This window comes from Cyprinus carpio, chromosome A1 (genome assembly GCF_018340385.1).
Source record: "Cyprinus carpio isolate SPL01 chromosome A1, ASM1834038v1, whole genome shotgun sequence".
Classification (NCBI taxonomy): domain Eukaryota; kingdom Metazoa; phylum Chordata; class Actinopteri; order Cypriniformes; family Cyprinidae; genus Cyprinus; species Cyprinus carpio.
The window spans coordinates 38217892-38234247 of record NC_056572.1 but is presented as its reverse complement, the minus strand read 5'-3'; the positions used below and the strand labels follow the sequence as shown (position 1 = coordinate 38234247).

The following is a 16356-nucleotide window of genomic DNA, read 5'->3' as shown; positions in this document are numbered from 1 at the left end:
AGTATTTCTGGCTCGTTTATCATTGATTTCAGTTCATAAGAACCTGAGCAGTGAGTCAGATGACATGGACTACACTTATGATTCACTTAAATTCAAAGCCCAGGGTCTGGGTGATCCGTATCTGATCAGTCTACAACATGATTCATCCCGAGGCAACAAAAGTTTTCTCAAGACATAACACCAGTTCCTCTGCTGCCTGCAAGTTATTTCTTACCAGGTTTGTGGTAAGCACTAATGTACTGAGACAGTGATATTAGGAGACCAAATTCAATATACACTTTACTGATGATGCATACTTTATACAGACAAGCAGATGAGCCCTGAATTTGAACTACTGTACACAACATTATAAACAGCATAAAGAAAATGCTTACTGTGACTCAATTTCAGATGAAAATCGCACAAATAAAAACTGCATAACATGCAAAAGTGCTGTAATACAACGCTCCAAAATGCCTATTTTATTATTTTTTTTTTTAAATAGCGAGTGAAAGAGTAGCATTATTCCTAACAGTACTGTATATTGCTACACGTGACCTCATGATGGTCAAGTTGGAGTGGCATCATCTTGCAAATTACTCGTTTTTTTTTTTTTGTGGTTGTTTTTTTTTTCATGTAGTTTTATCTGAAATCGATTAGTCTGTTCAAATAACGAGTCAAGAAAAATATGTTAAAGCACATTGCATTGTGGGATACTAGATACTCTGGTCATATGGAGTGCTCAAGTCACGTCGGAAAGAACGCATTTATAAAATGAACGGCACCAAAAAATTGTAATTAAGAGTGAAAATCTGATTTTTTTGTGAGTTTTCGAGTTGGGGGCACGTCAATAAAAAAAAAAAAACGGTTGAACTTAAATGAAATTATTAATATTAGTTTGTCATTTACAATAAAACTAAGCTTTATCGAAAAAAATATATATTATTATATTTCACTATTATGAACGAAATATACTGATTCAATTTACAGCACCTTCATAAACTGAATAAAAAGATTAAAAACCACAAACAAATGAAAGTTGTAAATAAATCAAAGATTATTGGAGTACATCAAATAATCAAGTACAAAATAATACTATTCATTTTTTTTACTACTTAAAAATGAAATGCCTGATTCAGTGTTACTCGCTGTTTCTATGTAATTTCTGATTAGTAAGAAAAAATAATAAAAAAAAAAAAAACTATTTTTTTAAATGCGAAATAGTGCAGCAGTAAGAGTTGTGGGATTTTATTCAAGAGCTGGGAGGAATTCCTGCCAAGAATCACCAGAGGTGTGTTCTGTGATACTGTGGTGTCAGATCTAAAAACGACCATTTCCACAGAAAGCGACGCGTTCACTTTCTCACACTGATGGAGTATGGCGTTTCATTTCAGATAAAATAGTAAGAATAAAAGGTTTAAAGCTGTGTTAATTACTGTGTGGTCAAAAAGCTCAGATCTGCAGAAGAAAGTATTTCGTCAGCGTGCCATCAAAAAGAATGACTAACCTCAACATGCTCCTCTGGTTCCGGTTTGGCACGAGCTCACGGTTTTTGGCCGCGATCGGTGTCATTCATGGCGCTCCGGCGCGCCCTCTACCGGAGCTGAGACACACTTACACTCGTCCTCCTGAGGCGGGGATATTCCCAAACGTTTAATAATCTGTAAGTATTTTCTTAAATATCTTTTGAAATATCTTTAAGGTCTTAATTTATATTTCCAATGACTGAACAACACACTCGCATGTTCACGCGCCTCTGATGTCCGTTAATGATCACGTGACGCGCGGGTTATTTCAAATTCCCAAGGAAGTGTTTAATTATATTTTTTTTAAATTGAAAATGTATTTATTTATTACAATTTTACAGATCTATGAATTAAGTATGAGCTTGACATTAACTTTTGAACCCCAGTTAAACTGTTCTGAGGAAATCACGTCTGACTCTCTTAAGTCTAGTTCAACCGATGAGTAACTTTTAACGCTGTTAAAAATAGACTATAAGAAAATGTAATAATAAGAAAAGGCGCTGTAGTTACGACACCTACCAGTCGAGGCTACCTGACTCATGATGACACGGATGTTTGTCATTATCAAAATTAATTCATTCACATTTGGTCCATTGTTGGTTTGCTTGCGATTGTTAGAAATAAAATATACTACTCACTCACACCTGAAAGTATTTTAGACCCTAAGCAATCTAGTTATTGATAGTATACACCACCTGGGCAAATAATAATAATAATAAATTGGCCATGCCAAAAATGGATATTTAACTTTCAATGGTGCACATTTAACCATTTTAACCACAAATCACTGGTGAGGTCATCTTTTCCATTGTAGGAAGCAAACAAATGCTTCCTGCATCCCCTGTGCTAGAGATGCATTCATGATTGCATTTCTCATTAGATCTCAGTGACACTTCTCTATTGCATCACCATGCAACTCGTGATTTCTCATGATTCTTAATTCCACATAATTCTGAATCAAACTTCTAAATTCTGCCAAAAACGTCTGCTTTGAACATTCTGCTTTCATTGATTCTGTAATAATAACATATTTTGTTTCATCGCACCAGTGAATTCTCTTCAGGATTTTTAACCGAAAAATAAGTTTTAAAATACATTAATGAGATTAATGAGAAGATTGTCTTCACCAAATGCTCCAAACCGAAGTGAAGACTGTAGTCTTTACTGTGTTTATCATGTTTCCAAACATTATTGACAGCAAGTTGGGTTCAAGGAATGCAGTGAACGTTTAATACCAAATCACTGACATCTCTAACAATATCTCTGTAACTCAATGCTTTATGATGTTTTTGTAGCATTAGGAGTTTGCCATTATCCTGCCCGAATGGAATCCTGCCACACCACAGATATGGACTTTCATACATGCCATCGTCCTCAGTGTCTCTGTGGTTTACATTCTGATTTAATTGATCATTTCTGGTAACAAATGACTTTAAAAATTTGACCAAACCTGAACAAAACTTAAGCTCTGAATTCAGAGCCGTGCAGGAAACTGAAAGAGAAAAAACACACACCCACATGTCATCTCATTGTTAAAAACACAAACCTAACCCAAAAAAAAATGTTGCTGATGTTGATAATGCAGAACTATGTACTTAACCAGACATGTGATCAGCCATGTTCTTCCAGTTTGATATGACTATATAATAATAATAATTTTATTGTTTAAAATAAAAAAATGTATAAGAATTTAATTTAAATTGTATTTAAATTCGTAAAAAAAAAACCAATTCATACCGTAGGTCGGAAAATATGCAAATCCATATAAATATGGGCGGGAAATAAATCACATCCTTGCTCAGTGTAACTCTAAAATTGTCCTAAAGTCTGATTGGTTACCAGTCATGTTTTTCCAGCGCCAATAAGGCTGAATCACATTTTTTAAAAAACATCTTTTTCTTAAGACAAATATTAATACAACCTTAGCAGCCAAACATTAGAAGGGCTGCAAAATAAGTTATAATGCTCACAGGAATCTGTGTTTCATCCTAGATGCTTAAGAGGCTCTCTACCTGTTCACCAGCTGCGCCTTGACCTCCCGGTGTTCATCGGAGATCCTGAATGACATTTAAAAAATGATCTGAGGAAAAGTCTGAACAGCATCATACTTGCTTTTGTCTGTTTTATTTTGATTAAAAAAACATTTCTTATATTTTTTACATGAAATACTCTGAGAGAGCGAGAAAAGACCCGAAAGAGAGACAAAGTGAGAAAAAGGCCGGAGGAGGAGACAGTGTCATCAGTTCATCTACATATTCTTTAAGACTTTTTTTTCAACCATAAACTCATAAGTGAAAGAGGAGCATGTCCAGAGACGTTGCGTCTCTCAGTTTGTATTTACAGGAAGTTGCGAGCAGCTGTCGCTAAATGTCACGTCCTTGATTAACCTACTTAAACACAGGAAGGGGGCGGAGCATTGAGTCAACGTTCTCAAAACCCAACAACATGATTGGTCAGTGTCTTGAACACCAAAGCAGATGATTGGTTGGCGTCCGGACAGGTGGCGCAAGAGTTTGTTATCCACCTCACTGCTCAAAAACAACACTCTGGTTGATTTGCTTGACGTGTTGAACCCATGACTCTTAACCTTATGACGGTGATCCTGACAGTAACTGCTCCCCAAGAGTGTGTTTTAATTTTTTTTTTTTTTTTGGCATGTGTAAGAGCTGTGGTCTCTGGTTTAAGTGTTATCACATTCTAATAAAGGTCTGACACTCATAAACCACACCACCCTGAATGAAAGAAATCCCACTGAAAACTACCTTAAGCCAGCCTAAGGTGGTTTTCAGATGGTCTCCCACCCAAAACCAGCAAAATGGGCCAGTTTGGCCAGGCCAGGAGACCAGATATCTACCCCAGGATGGTTTAAACGAATTTTCTCAGCAGGGAAAAGATGGAGAATGGACACATGGAGGAAAAACTACCCGATAAGAAGATTTCTTCTTCGAAAGGACAGACAGATGTGCTTGGATGGCAGTGAGATGAGCAGGGTGAGTGTGCGGGTGACCAGGAGACAGAGACGTGGAGGAGGAAGACAACATTGCCATCATCTTCATCATCATCATTATCTAAACGGGGTTCTCCCAACGCTTTCAACACACTCTGCTCTTTCTGGGAGATCTCAAGAAACACGATAATGGGTTTTCATTATCTGAAAGCATAGCTTCATACTAATGTGTGAATCTCCTGGAAGCACGTCTGGCTCATACTTCACTACAAAATCAAGTGAATTCAGAACTCTTTCTTAAGATTTTGGGTGACCTACAAACCAGACACATTATTTCTAGAGATTCGTCCAGATGTTAATTGCGATGATGATGGGGATGTTGAAGAAGACGTCCACCCTCATTGTCCTCCTCCAGATCTACGTGTCCTGGTCACCAGCGCCCTAGTCACAGACTCGTCACCAGTTGCATCTGTCCGTCGCCTTCCCCCTGCGAGGGCTGCAGTCCCAGCTGAGCCTCGTCGTTGGTCCTGCGAGGCGGAGGCTGGTAAAAGGCTGACATGTATGCTTGGCGTCCTGCGCTGAAGTACAGCTCGTCCGGTGGGAGGGTGGGGTGTGGCTCTGCCCCCAGTGCCTCCGGACTGCTGTCGGGATAGGACGAATCACGGTCCCGTGCGTACAGGGAGGAGGAGTCTGGTCCGGCCCCGCCCACGGCATCCGTGATTTCCGCCGAGAAGCTCTCCGAGTCCTCCTCGCTCTGGTAGAACACAGACTGGGCGTGCTCCAGGAAGCGAGGCTTATCCGGCAGGAGGGGTTTATCAGGTAGGCGGGGTTTGTCCGGGAGGCGTGGCTTTTCCAGCGCTTTGTACAGCAGCTCCTCCTCATCCTGCGGAGGCGGTGGCGGTGGGCGGGGCAAGGGCCGTTGCGGAGGCTCTCGGTGACTCGTCGACGTTGCGTAATCCTGCCGGTGCATCGTGGAATTCGGTCCACTGCCGTAGCGATCGGTGGAAGGCCGCAGGTTGCTCTGGACGAGCTCGGATATGATCATCTTCTCCAACGCTGCTGCATCAGAAAGGTTCCGCCTCAAACCACCAGCAGGCTCCACCCCCTCTAGGCGTCAAAAGCGCAGGGGTGACTTCTCCAGACACGCCCCCGGATCCCACAGGAACGCCCCCCAGCAGATCCGAGCTCCCTCCGTGAAGCGAGTAGCTGTTGTTGTAGTTTCCATTGAGCCGAACTCCCTCCAGCCCACACGACTCACGGCTGCGCGACAGAGTGCCCTCTACAGGACAGAGAGAGAAATGCTCGGTTAAAAAAGTCAGATTTTCTGAATTATTGCTTGTAGTTTGAACAGCCAAAAATTTTAATTCAGATCCATCTGGAAATGTTTCAGTTCAAACATTCAAACCGAATTTCAAGTTTGTTACTGTCAGAACGTGACACTGTTTAGTGAATATGGCATTGCTATATAATTGATTCTGATGCATGTGCATGAATGTGTGCATACAGTGATGCTTTTGTTGTTTACGTTCTCTCATGCATGTGGTGAACATGAACATTCACTCTTTCCTCAATAACGCCGACTGTCATGCCTCCTGTCAGTTTGCTCACAGTAAACCGGAATAATTCTAGAATTACGAACCCTTGTGTCATTCAAAACCCAACTTTGGACATAGTCCCCCAGTTCTCTCTTTTATTCAAGTTAATAATCCAGCTCTGTAGAAATGGAAATCTAAAACACTGGAAAATCTGATGTCTGATCCAGTCATTGTAGCGTAAATGTGATACTGTAGAAATGAGACCCTAGCATTTATGAATGTTTTTTGTCATGCTGGATTTGAATAACTGAGTTGACACAGCAGGGAGGTGACGATGAAAGAGCAGCATGAAAATGAAAGAAACACAGACAGACAGAGTGTGAACACGTGTCCATACTTGAGTTTCTGAACGTGCCTGTAGATCAGTTCATAAAGAGGACAGAACAGAGAGAGCAAGACAGAAGAGAGGAGAAACCAGTGAGTACAAAAAAACATTTAGAGAAAACACACAAAACAAGTGCTCTTCGTCACACACACACACTGACCAGTGGCGGATGAAAACTGCTGGTGAGGGGGGGTTGAATGTTTTCAGCCAATAGGGTGTTGTAAGGGGAGGAGCCAGAGCGGGTCTGTAGCATTGGATTGGCTAGGAGGTGATTACCCATAGTGCCTGAGGAGAAACAGCACGATCCAGGGATACATTATAGCTGTGTGAGTTGATATGAGTCGCTCTCCGAAAATAATGCCCTTTTGGTGTGAATTTTAGGGAAAAAAATTCTAACTGTGTAATTGTATATTTTGTTGGAAAAAAAAGTAAAATTTTCAAATAAAAGAGAGTAACAATGTATCTTGATAAAGGATTAAGTTTTTATTCATATTTTATGTACTTTTGTATGTCATACTTTTTGATGTTATTATTTATTAAATATATTTTAAGTTTAAAAATACACAAACAAAATAAAATAAAATTAAAAAAAAAAAATAAATACCTTCCTTTAAATAAATTAAAAAAAATAAACAAATAAATAAATAAATAATTAAAACAAATTTATTCATATCCATGTCTATACATAAAAATAAAATCAAACCATTTTTATTCTTGGTTATTACTAACATTTTTTTATTAATAATTTTTTATTACTGCTAATATTTTAGTTTTTTAAATAAAGTCCACTTTTAAAAAATATTTTTCTGTGTATTATAAATTTCTTAAACTAATCTATTAATTATTTATAACAGACCGGAAATGTTTACATTTATTCTAATCTTTTTTTTTTTTTTAATAATAATATAATTTTCACATTTCTTTATTTAGTAATATTAAAAATTTTGACAAAAGCACAATGTAGATATTTCTGTATAACTAATTAAGATGAAATGGTGATTAAGGGGGACGTTTCACTCTGGATGTGTGTGTGTGTGTGTGTGTGTGTGTGTGTGTGTGTGTGTGTGTGTGTGTGTGTGTGTGTGTGTGTATTTCACCTCGGGTGAGTGTGGGTGTATTGTTGATTTCAGATGCCATGAAGGATGATTCTGTCTGCCGTCGAACAGTGTCGTTCCACATCCTCCTGATACGGCTCTGAACACACACACACACACACACACACACACACCACACACACACACACACACACACACACACAGGTGAGATTTAAACCACAGGTGTGAAAATTCCTGTAAGGCTGATATCTGGGACAGACACACTCATGTGTGTTACCTGTCTTTGTGCAGGCGCATGTCGTGATTGGCTGCCGCCATAGTAGCGATTGTTGCCTCTGTGGGCGGAGCTCTTGAGGGAACCGTGGGAACCGGTGGAGGAGGCGTGGCCACAGCAGGATGACTGACGCAAGCATTTGCTGTATTCTTTCTGCACCTGTTGAAACACACAGCGCTGCGTGTGAAATCAGGTCAGGAGGACAGACACACGTGAGGAACAGCCACAAACAGTCACACACCTTCTTCTGCAGCGCGCAGTGCAGGAGGAAGATGAACATGCCGTGCAGGGCGTTGAAGGAGGTGAAGAGGTAAGCCATCACCACGCTGCTGTCGTTCATGAACAGGAGGCCAAAGATCCACGTCAGAGACACCAGTAACAGCAGCGTGATATAGATCAGAGCCCACAACACCAAAAAACACACACACACACACACACACACAATTACAAAACCAATCCTCACGCCATGCCAAATAAAATAAAACTAAAAATACTGGAAAACATTTGTAAACTAAATACATTTAATGTGAACAAATATCTAATTTTCATGAAATTACTACAACTAAAACTAAAAAAAGAAAAGAATAAAAACTAAAAATAAATATTAAACTAAAAAAAAAAAACTAAATAGAAAAAATAAATAAATAAAAAAGCCTATTTAATTAAATTACTTTAACTAAAACTAAATAGACATACTTCGAAAAACAAAAGCTTATAAAAATGCCTATAAAATTAAAATTACTACAACCAAAATGGAAATAAAAATTTATAAAAATAAAACATATTTTTTAAATAAAAACTAAATACAAAAAATACACAAAAAAATGAATGAACAAATATAACATAAAATATAAAAAGAAACACTGTTCTAAATTTTATTAAACACAAATGTGGTATAGAAATTAGACTAAAATAACACAAGTGTCCACTGCAGTTCAATAAAAACTGATTTTGTAAAAATAATAAAATATATAAAAATGAAAATAAATTATAAATAAATAAATAAAATAACTTTGCAATTTAAAGAATAAAATACATCTTAAACAATTTGGTCCGTGTTTTTTTTTTTTTTTTTTGAGTGCATGAAATAACCATTTCTCTAAATAGATATCTTCATAAATGTCCACCCCCATCAGGACTTCACAGTTTTTTATTAAATTTTTTTTAATTGTTTTTTGTTTGTTTGTGTTTTTTTTTATTTTATTTTGTTTTTGTCAATTATCTGTAAATGTTGGAGACTCGACTCTAATGGAGTCTCAGACAGCAGGAGATATCCTTCATGTTTGAGCCGTGAGGGTGTATATTATTGTCTAGATAGAGAGCTCACTGCTACAGATTTCCGGTAAATATTATATGCTGTAGCCGAGGAACTGAGAGTGACCCCTGACGCCTGCATTCTTACTTGATGTTGTCGAATCGGCTGGAATCTGGCTTCAGAACAGTGGAGTGTCGCAGCATCCGGTGGATGGTGATGACCAACACTGCCAGATTCAGCTACACACAAGAGGTCAAAGGTCAGACGGGCTCTTAAGAGAGCAGAAAACACTCAGAAGACTCTCATTCCAGCAAGGGGCCTTCATGTATCCACTCACAAATAAAGTTATTTTGCATTTTAATCCAATTTTGTGTAAACGTCATGTGATTTGTCAGTCTGGTCAAATAATGAGTCAAAACATTCATACTGGAAATAGAGGGTCTCGTTGAGAACATTGCATTATGGGATATGCTATAGTACTCAAAGTGTGTTCTGCTTATATGTATATAATAGCTGCATACAATTAAAAATAAATATATATTTTTCTTTAAATAAAAACATTTGATTATAAATAAATAAACATTATTATTATGTTTTTTACTCTAAATATTATAAAAAATTTTCATGTGGATACATGTGTAAATATGTAAATATGTCAAGTTTGTCAGTCTGGTCAAATAAAAGGAATTTACCACAATTGAAATGGAACTAAGAATAGTACTTAAAACACTTATAAAAACTTAAAATAAAGAAATAAATATTTGTGTATTAAAATAAGCATACATTTTAAATATACATTTTAAAAAATTTAATTACATACATAGAGAAAGAGAGAGAAACTAACAAAAAGGTGATGTATTTGCAGTTGATGCATTGATTTCTAAACTAATGCATTCAAATGAGGATCTCTTACCAGGATAATGAAGGAGGCGGGGCCAATAAACGTCCAGATGAAGTAGTTATCCACTCTCAGCCAGCAACTGCACAACACAAGAGAGAGAAATTACACACGCAAACACACCGAGGTCAAGAGTCCTGCAGATGGAAACACACTCACGCTTTGGGTCCTCCGTAGCTCCTGTAGTCGATGGCTGTAGATATGGCCACCACCAGCGAGGGGAAGCCGTACGCAGAGAGGTAGTAGTACTTACGACGAGACGTCTCGCTTTCAAACACCTCCACCATCAGCACATACAGCTGCACCGTCTCCATGCAGAGCCAGCAGAACACGGACAGCAGGAAGAAGTGCAGCAGACCGGCCAGAACCGGACACACCACCTGCACACACACTTCACGTATGAGCACATCACTGCTGAGGTGGTCTGGTGTAGCCTGGTTTACTATAATGTAATCTGATGTGATCTAGTTTAGTCTGATAAAGTCTTGTTAGGTCTGATATGGTCTGGTTTAGTCTAATGTGGTCTGATGTGGTCTGCTTTAGGTTGATTGTTTGGTCTGATGAGGTTTGGTTTAGTCTGATTAGTCTTGTTTGGTCTGATGTGAGTCTGGTTTTGTTTGACATGGTCTTGAGTAGAGTGCTACACTCTAATGTGATGGGGTGTGGTCTGGTTAACTCTGATGCAGTCTGGTGTGGTCTGGTTTAGTCTAATGCGGTCTGGTTAACTCTGATGCAGTCTGGTGTGGTCTGGTTTAGTCTAATGTGGTCTGGTTAACCATGATGCAGTCTGGTGTGGTCTGGTTTAGTATAATGCGGTCTGGTTTACTCTGATGCAGTCTGACGTGGTCTGGTTTGCTCTGATGTGGTCTGGTTAACTCTGATGCAGTCTGGAGTGGTCTGGTCTGGTTTAGTCTAATGTGGTCTGGTTAACTCTGATGCAGTCTGGAGTGGTCTGGTTTAGTCTAATGTGGTCTGGTTTAGTCTGATGCAGTCTGGCGTGGTCTGGTTTAGTCTGATGCAGTCTGATGTGGTCTGGTTTAGTCTAATGTGGTCTGGTTAACCATGAAGCAGTCTGGCGTGGTCTGGTTTAGTCTAATGCGGTCTGGTTAACTCTGATGCAGTCTGGTGTGGTCTGGTTTAGTCTAATATGGTCTGGTTAACTCTGATGCAGTCTGGAGTCGTGGTGGTTTAGTCTAATGTGGTCTGGTTAACTCTGATGCAGTCTGGCGTGGTCTGGTTTAGTCTAATGCGGTCTGGTTAACTCTGATGCAGTCTGACGTGGTCTGGTTTAGTCTAATGTGGTCTGGTTAACTCTGATGCAGTCTGGTTTAGTCTAATATGGTCTGGTTTACTCTGATGCAGTCTGGCGTGGTCTGGTTTAGTCTGATATGGTCTGGTTTAGTCTGATGCAGTCTGACGTGGTCTGGTTTAGTCTAATGTGGTCTGGTTAACTCTGATGCAGTCTGGTGTGGTCTGGTTTAGTCTAATATGGTCTGGTTAACTCTGATGCAGTCTGGAGTGGTCTGGTTTAGTCTGATGTGGTCTGGTTAACTCTGATGCAGTCTGGCGTGGTCTGGTTTAGACTAATGCGGTCTGGTTAACTCTGATGCAGTCTGGCGTGGTCTGGTTTAGTCTAATATGGTCTGGTTAACTCTGATGCAGTCTGGAGTGGTCTGGTTTAGTCTAATGCGGTCTGGTTAACTCTGATGCAGTCTGGTGTCGTCTGGTTTTAGTCTAATGTGGTCTGGTTAACTCTGATGCAGTCTGGCGTGGTCTGGTTTAGTCTAATGCGGTCTGGTTAACTCTGATGCAGTCTGGCGTGGTCTGGTTTAGTCTAATGCGGTCTGGTTAACTCTGATGCAGTCTGGAGTCGTCTGGTTTAGTCTAATGCGGTCTGGTTAACTCTGATGCAGTCTGGAGTCGTCTGGTTTAGTCTAATGTGGTCTGGTTAACTCTGATGCAGTCTGGCGTGGTCTGGTTTAGTCTAATGCGGTCTGGTTTACTCTAATGCAGTCTGGAGTCGTCTGGTTTAGTCTAATGTGGTCTGGTTAACTCTGATGCAGTCTGGCGTGGTCTGGTTTAGTCTAATGCGGTCTGGTTAACTCTGATGCAGTCTGGAGTGGTCTGGTTTAGTCTAATGCGGTCTGGTTAACTCTGATGCAGTCTGGCGTGGTCTGGTTTAGTCTAATGCGGTCTGGTTTACTCTGATGCAGTCTGGCGTGGTCTGGTTTAGTCTGATGCGGTCTGGTTTACTCTGATGTAGTCTGTTGTGGTCTGGTCTGCTCTGATGAGGTCTGGTCCTCGTGAACTCACGGTATAGTGTGTCTTGTCCATGCCGATGAGGAAGAGGAGCTGTGAGATGAAGAGCGTGAGGCACAGGTTCTTGTGGATGGTGGTGCGGTCGCTCTGAAGGCCTCGCAGGCAGCAGAAGGTGGAGATGCACAGAGCCAGACACACCAGAGAGATCACCATCCCCACCCACGTGATGACGAACAGGATCAGACCCTGAACACCGCTGGGATACTGGCACCGAGAGAACAACAGAACAACAGAGCGTGAATGACTGACACATGCGGCGTGTGAAGGGTTAAACGCGTGTGTGAGTGTTTGAGACTCACGGTGGGCTGCTGGTGGTTCATGAGCACGGCAAAGTTGGTGAGATGTGAGCAGGCACAGGTGGTGTGCGTGTTGTTGCTGTGCAGACGTCTGCAGCCCTGTGAGGACCACTGACCCGTCATCGAGCGCTCAGAGTAATTCCAGAACGAACAGTTGGGATTGAAGTGATTCTCCAGCTGTCAAAACACAACACACAGACGCCCGTGAGCCGATTATAAGAGTGTGTTCATGTTCCTCAAAAACTCACGTCTGAGAGCATGTGAGAAAATGTTTTTATTTTTTTATTTATTCATTTGTTTTGAATAACTGAGAATGTATTTGGTGTGTCTTCAGCAGCACTGGAGCTTCATGAACTAAACCGGATGATCATGTTCTCCAGACGGATCTGAGATGATAAAAGAATATTTGAGACACATGATCAATGGCACTCATTTAATTTGATGCCACATTAGTCACACATTGCTGTGAAATGATAAATTGTATATATTAAATATTATGATATAATTATTTTTCTTTTTGTGTCATAATTATTCTTTGTTTTTCATTTTTAAAGGCTTAAAACTCTCTCATTACTTCCAGGTTTAATTATTTATTAAATTATTTATTTTTTTGGATGAGATTTCTTTAAACTGATTGCAGTTTATCTTTTCTTCTTAAAACATTTTAAATAATTAAACCCTTTTTTTTAATTACTTTTGCGATATATAATTAAACTTGCTTTTTCTAATGTACACTACAATTTGGGTTTAATAGTAAAAACATTTTTTTGCCTAAAAATACAATAAAAAAATCTGTAATATTTTATAATATTAATATTATTAACAGATGTGAATCTCTGTTAAAGTGTAATGTATTTCTGTGATGTGCAGCTGTATTTTCAGCATCATTACTCCAGTCTTCAGTGTCACATGATCTTCAGAAATCATTCTTATATGATGATTTGCTGCTCAAGAAACATTTCTGATTATTATTAATGTTGAACACAGTTGTGCTGCACAATATTTTTGTGGAAACTTTGATACATGTAATTTTTCAGGATTCACAGATTAATTGAAAGTTCAAAAGAACAGCATTTATTTGAAATAGAAATCTTTTCTAACATTATAAATGTCTTTACTGTCACTTTTGAGCAATTTAATGTGTCCTTGATGAATAGAAGTATTAATTTCTCAAAAACATCACTTTTGAACAGTAGTGTATTTTTGTTAGATATACATTTTTTTGGTTCTACATTTTCTACATGACTTTATCTCTAACTCTAAACTGCAGCTCGAGTATGAAACAATAGATTTCTAATATCAGCAGAAGATGGCTAAAGCCGTGTGTGTGTGTGTGTGTGTGTGTGTGTTGTGTGTGTGTGTGTGTTGTGTGTGTGTGTTGTGTGTGTGTGTGTGAGTGTTGTGTGTGTGAGTGTGTGTTGCAGTGTGTGTTAGCACCTGCAGGTGTCGCAGCGTGAACTCGACGGGTTTGGTCAGGAACACGCGGCTGGACTCTTTGTTCATGGAGGCAGAGATGATGTGGGAGTTGACGGCTAGACCGTGTCCTCCCAACTCGCCGTGCGTCTTCACCGTGGCGTTTTGAGTGGAGAGGAACGAGCCCAGGTTCTTATAGAGCGTGAAAACCACCTTCACCTGACCTGATGGAGCCACACCCACACACACACACGCACGTCACATGGTCAGATCTACACGACACGGTCAGCTGCGATCGATAAGGCTGATCCCACACAGCTCATAACACACACGCGCGTCACCACGGCAACAGCCACAGGAGCCGGTGACCATGGAGACAGTTACTATGGCAACTCCGAGCGAACTGGCCCCAATACATGTGGCACAGAGAAACCTAGTAAAGGGTGTGAGCGTCTGAGAACGACTGAGACAGACAGACGGAGAGAGAGAGAGAGAGAGAGAGAGAGAGAGAGAGAGAGAGAGAGAAGAGAGAGAGAGGACTGACCGTTTGCGGCTGTACTGTTTGATGGTGGATGCAGACACGTGGATGGTGCTGTCACTGTCATATGAGTTTGGGAAGGACAGATCCTTCAGCTCCATCTCTGTGTTGAGCACATACACCTCCAGATCTGAAACACACACACACACACACACACACACACACACACACACACACACACACACACACACACACACACACTTGCTCTTTAAATCAACTAGCATAAAATCTAACACATTACCTTAAATACAAATGAATAAGAACATTAAACATTTGGTAACACGTTACAATAAGGATAACATTATTGTTGAAATTAGTTATTCATGTTAAAAATATACTATTTTTGTTTGTTCATAATAATGTTAATTTATATAACTTAAAAAATGTATAAAGTATTATCCGAGACTAATTATATAAAATTTTTAAAAAATATATAAAATGTATTTGATGCAGTTAACACACACAATTACATAATTAGATTTTGTTCTGTGTAGTTTATTAATTCATTAATTAATTCATTAATTAACTGTCTCAAGTAACAGTAATTCTGCTATTTAAAAAAAAAGTATATATATATATATTTATGATCATGTTACATTGCTACTTTATACAATATATATTTTAAAGAAATTAATACTTTTGTTCATCAAGGATGCATTAAATTGCTCAAAAGTGACAGTGAAGACATTTGTCATGTTACAAAAGATTCCGTTTCAAATAAATGCTGTTCTTCTGAACTTTCTATTCATCTGTGAATCCTGAAAAATAAAATGTATCACGGTTTCCTCAAAAATATTGAGCAGCACAACTGTTTTCAACACTGATAATAATAATAAATGTTTCTTGAGCATCAAATCAGCATATTAGAATGATTTCTGAAGATCATGGGACACTGAAGACAGCAGTAATGATGCTGAAAATACAGCTGCGCATCACAGAAATACATTACACTTTAACAGAGATTCAAAAAAAAAACATTTATAAAGAATCGTAATATTATTTCACAGTTTTTACTGTAGTTTTGATAAAATAAATGCAGCCTCGGTGAGCAGAAGAAACACTCCCCAAACTTCTGGATGTTTGTGTATATGAAGCAGCATGAGTCTTACCGACGTTTGGTGCGCGGTCGCTGAAGTGACCCCCGTACAGGTTGTTAGCCAGTAGAAACGCTGCTTTCTCCATGACGTCCAGCAGCATGGTGGCGGTGTGTGACTGTTCTGTGGAGTTCATGTCCTGCCACGACTCCAGCGCCTCCAAACGCAGCAGGTTATCCACCGTCTGCACCACCGCCTGACACACACACACACACACACACACACACACGTAAGCGGCGTACACAGAGACACTCAGGTCTGCACAACTGTGTGCTGTGTGATTACCTGAATAAACGCTCGACAAGTCCGTTCTCTCTTCTGAAGCTGAAAGACACAAACAAAACTGTGTTTCTCTAATACTTGTTTATATGTGTGTGTGTGTGTGTGTGTGTGTGTGTGTTGTTATAGTATACAACACCTTGTTGTAGTTGCGTGTGGCTGACTCCTTGTTTCCGGGTCGCAGCGCCTGCAGCTGTGAGTCCAGAATGTCCAGCAGCTGCTCCATCAGACGCACAGAGGAAGTGACATCACCGGCATAGACCCGCCCCCGTGTGTGATTGACAAGTACAGCAGCGATATGTGCTGCATTCCTCTCCTCGCTCTTAATCTACAGAAACAAGAGAGACACATCAAATATCTGTCCATCCATCCATCATCTATCTATCAATCTGCATCCGTTTATCCTTCTGATAACCCCTAACCTATGACCTTCGACTGACCTTTTGAGCGACCTGGTTGACCCAGGGGGAGGTGCAGTTGCTGAGGTCGGGGCCTCTGGGGTTCACACACCACGTTCATCAGCCATACACTGATATGACGCGATACCTGAATGACGGAAGAGA

At 39.7% G+C, this 16356-nt stretch overlaps 1 protein-coding gene and 1 pseudogene across 1 annotated transcript in view; both read right to left on the bottom strand.

Annotated features, from left to right (window-relative positions):
• Positions 1-16356, bottom strand: part of LOC109053278 (protein NLRC3-like) — a 426767-nt gene that overhangs the window by 179477 nt on the left and 230934 nt on the right. The window lies entirely within an intron of this gene.
• On the bottom strand, positions 4651-16163 carry LOC109080200 (annotated as a pseudogene).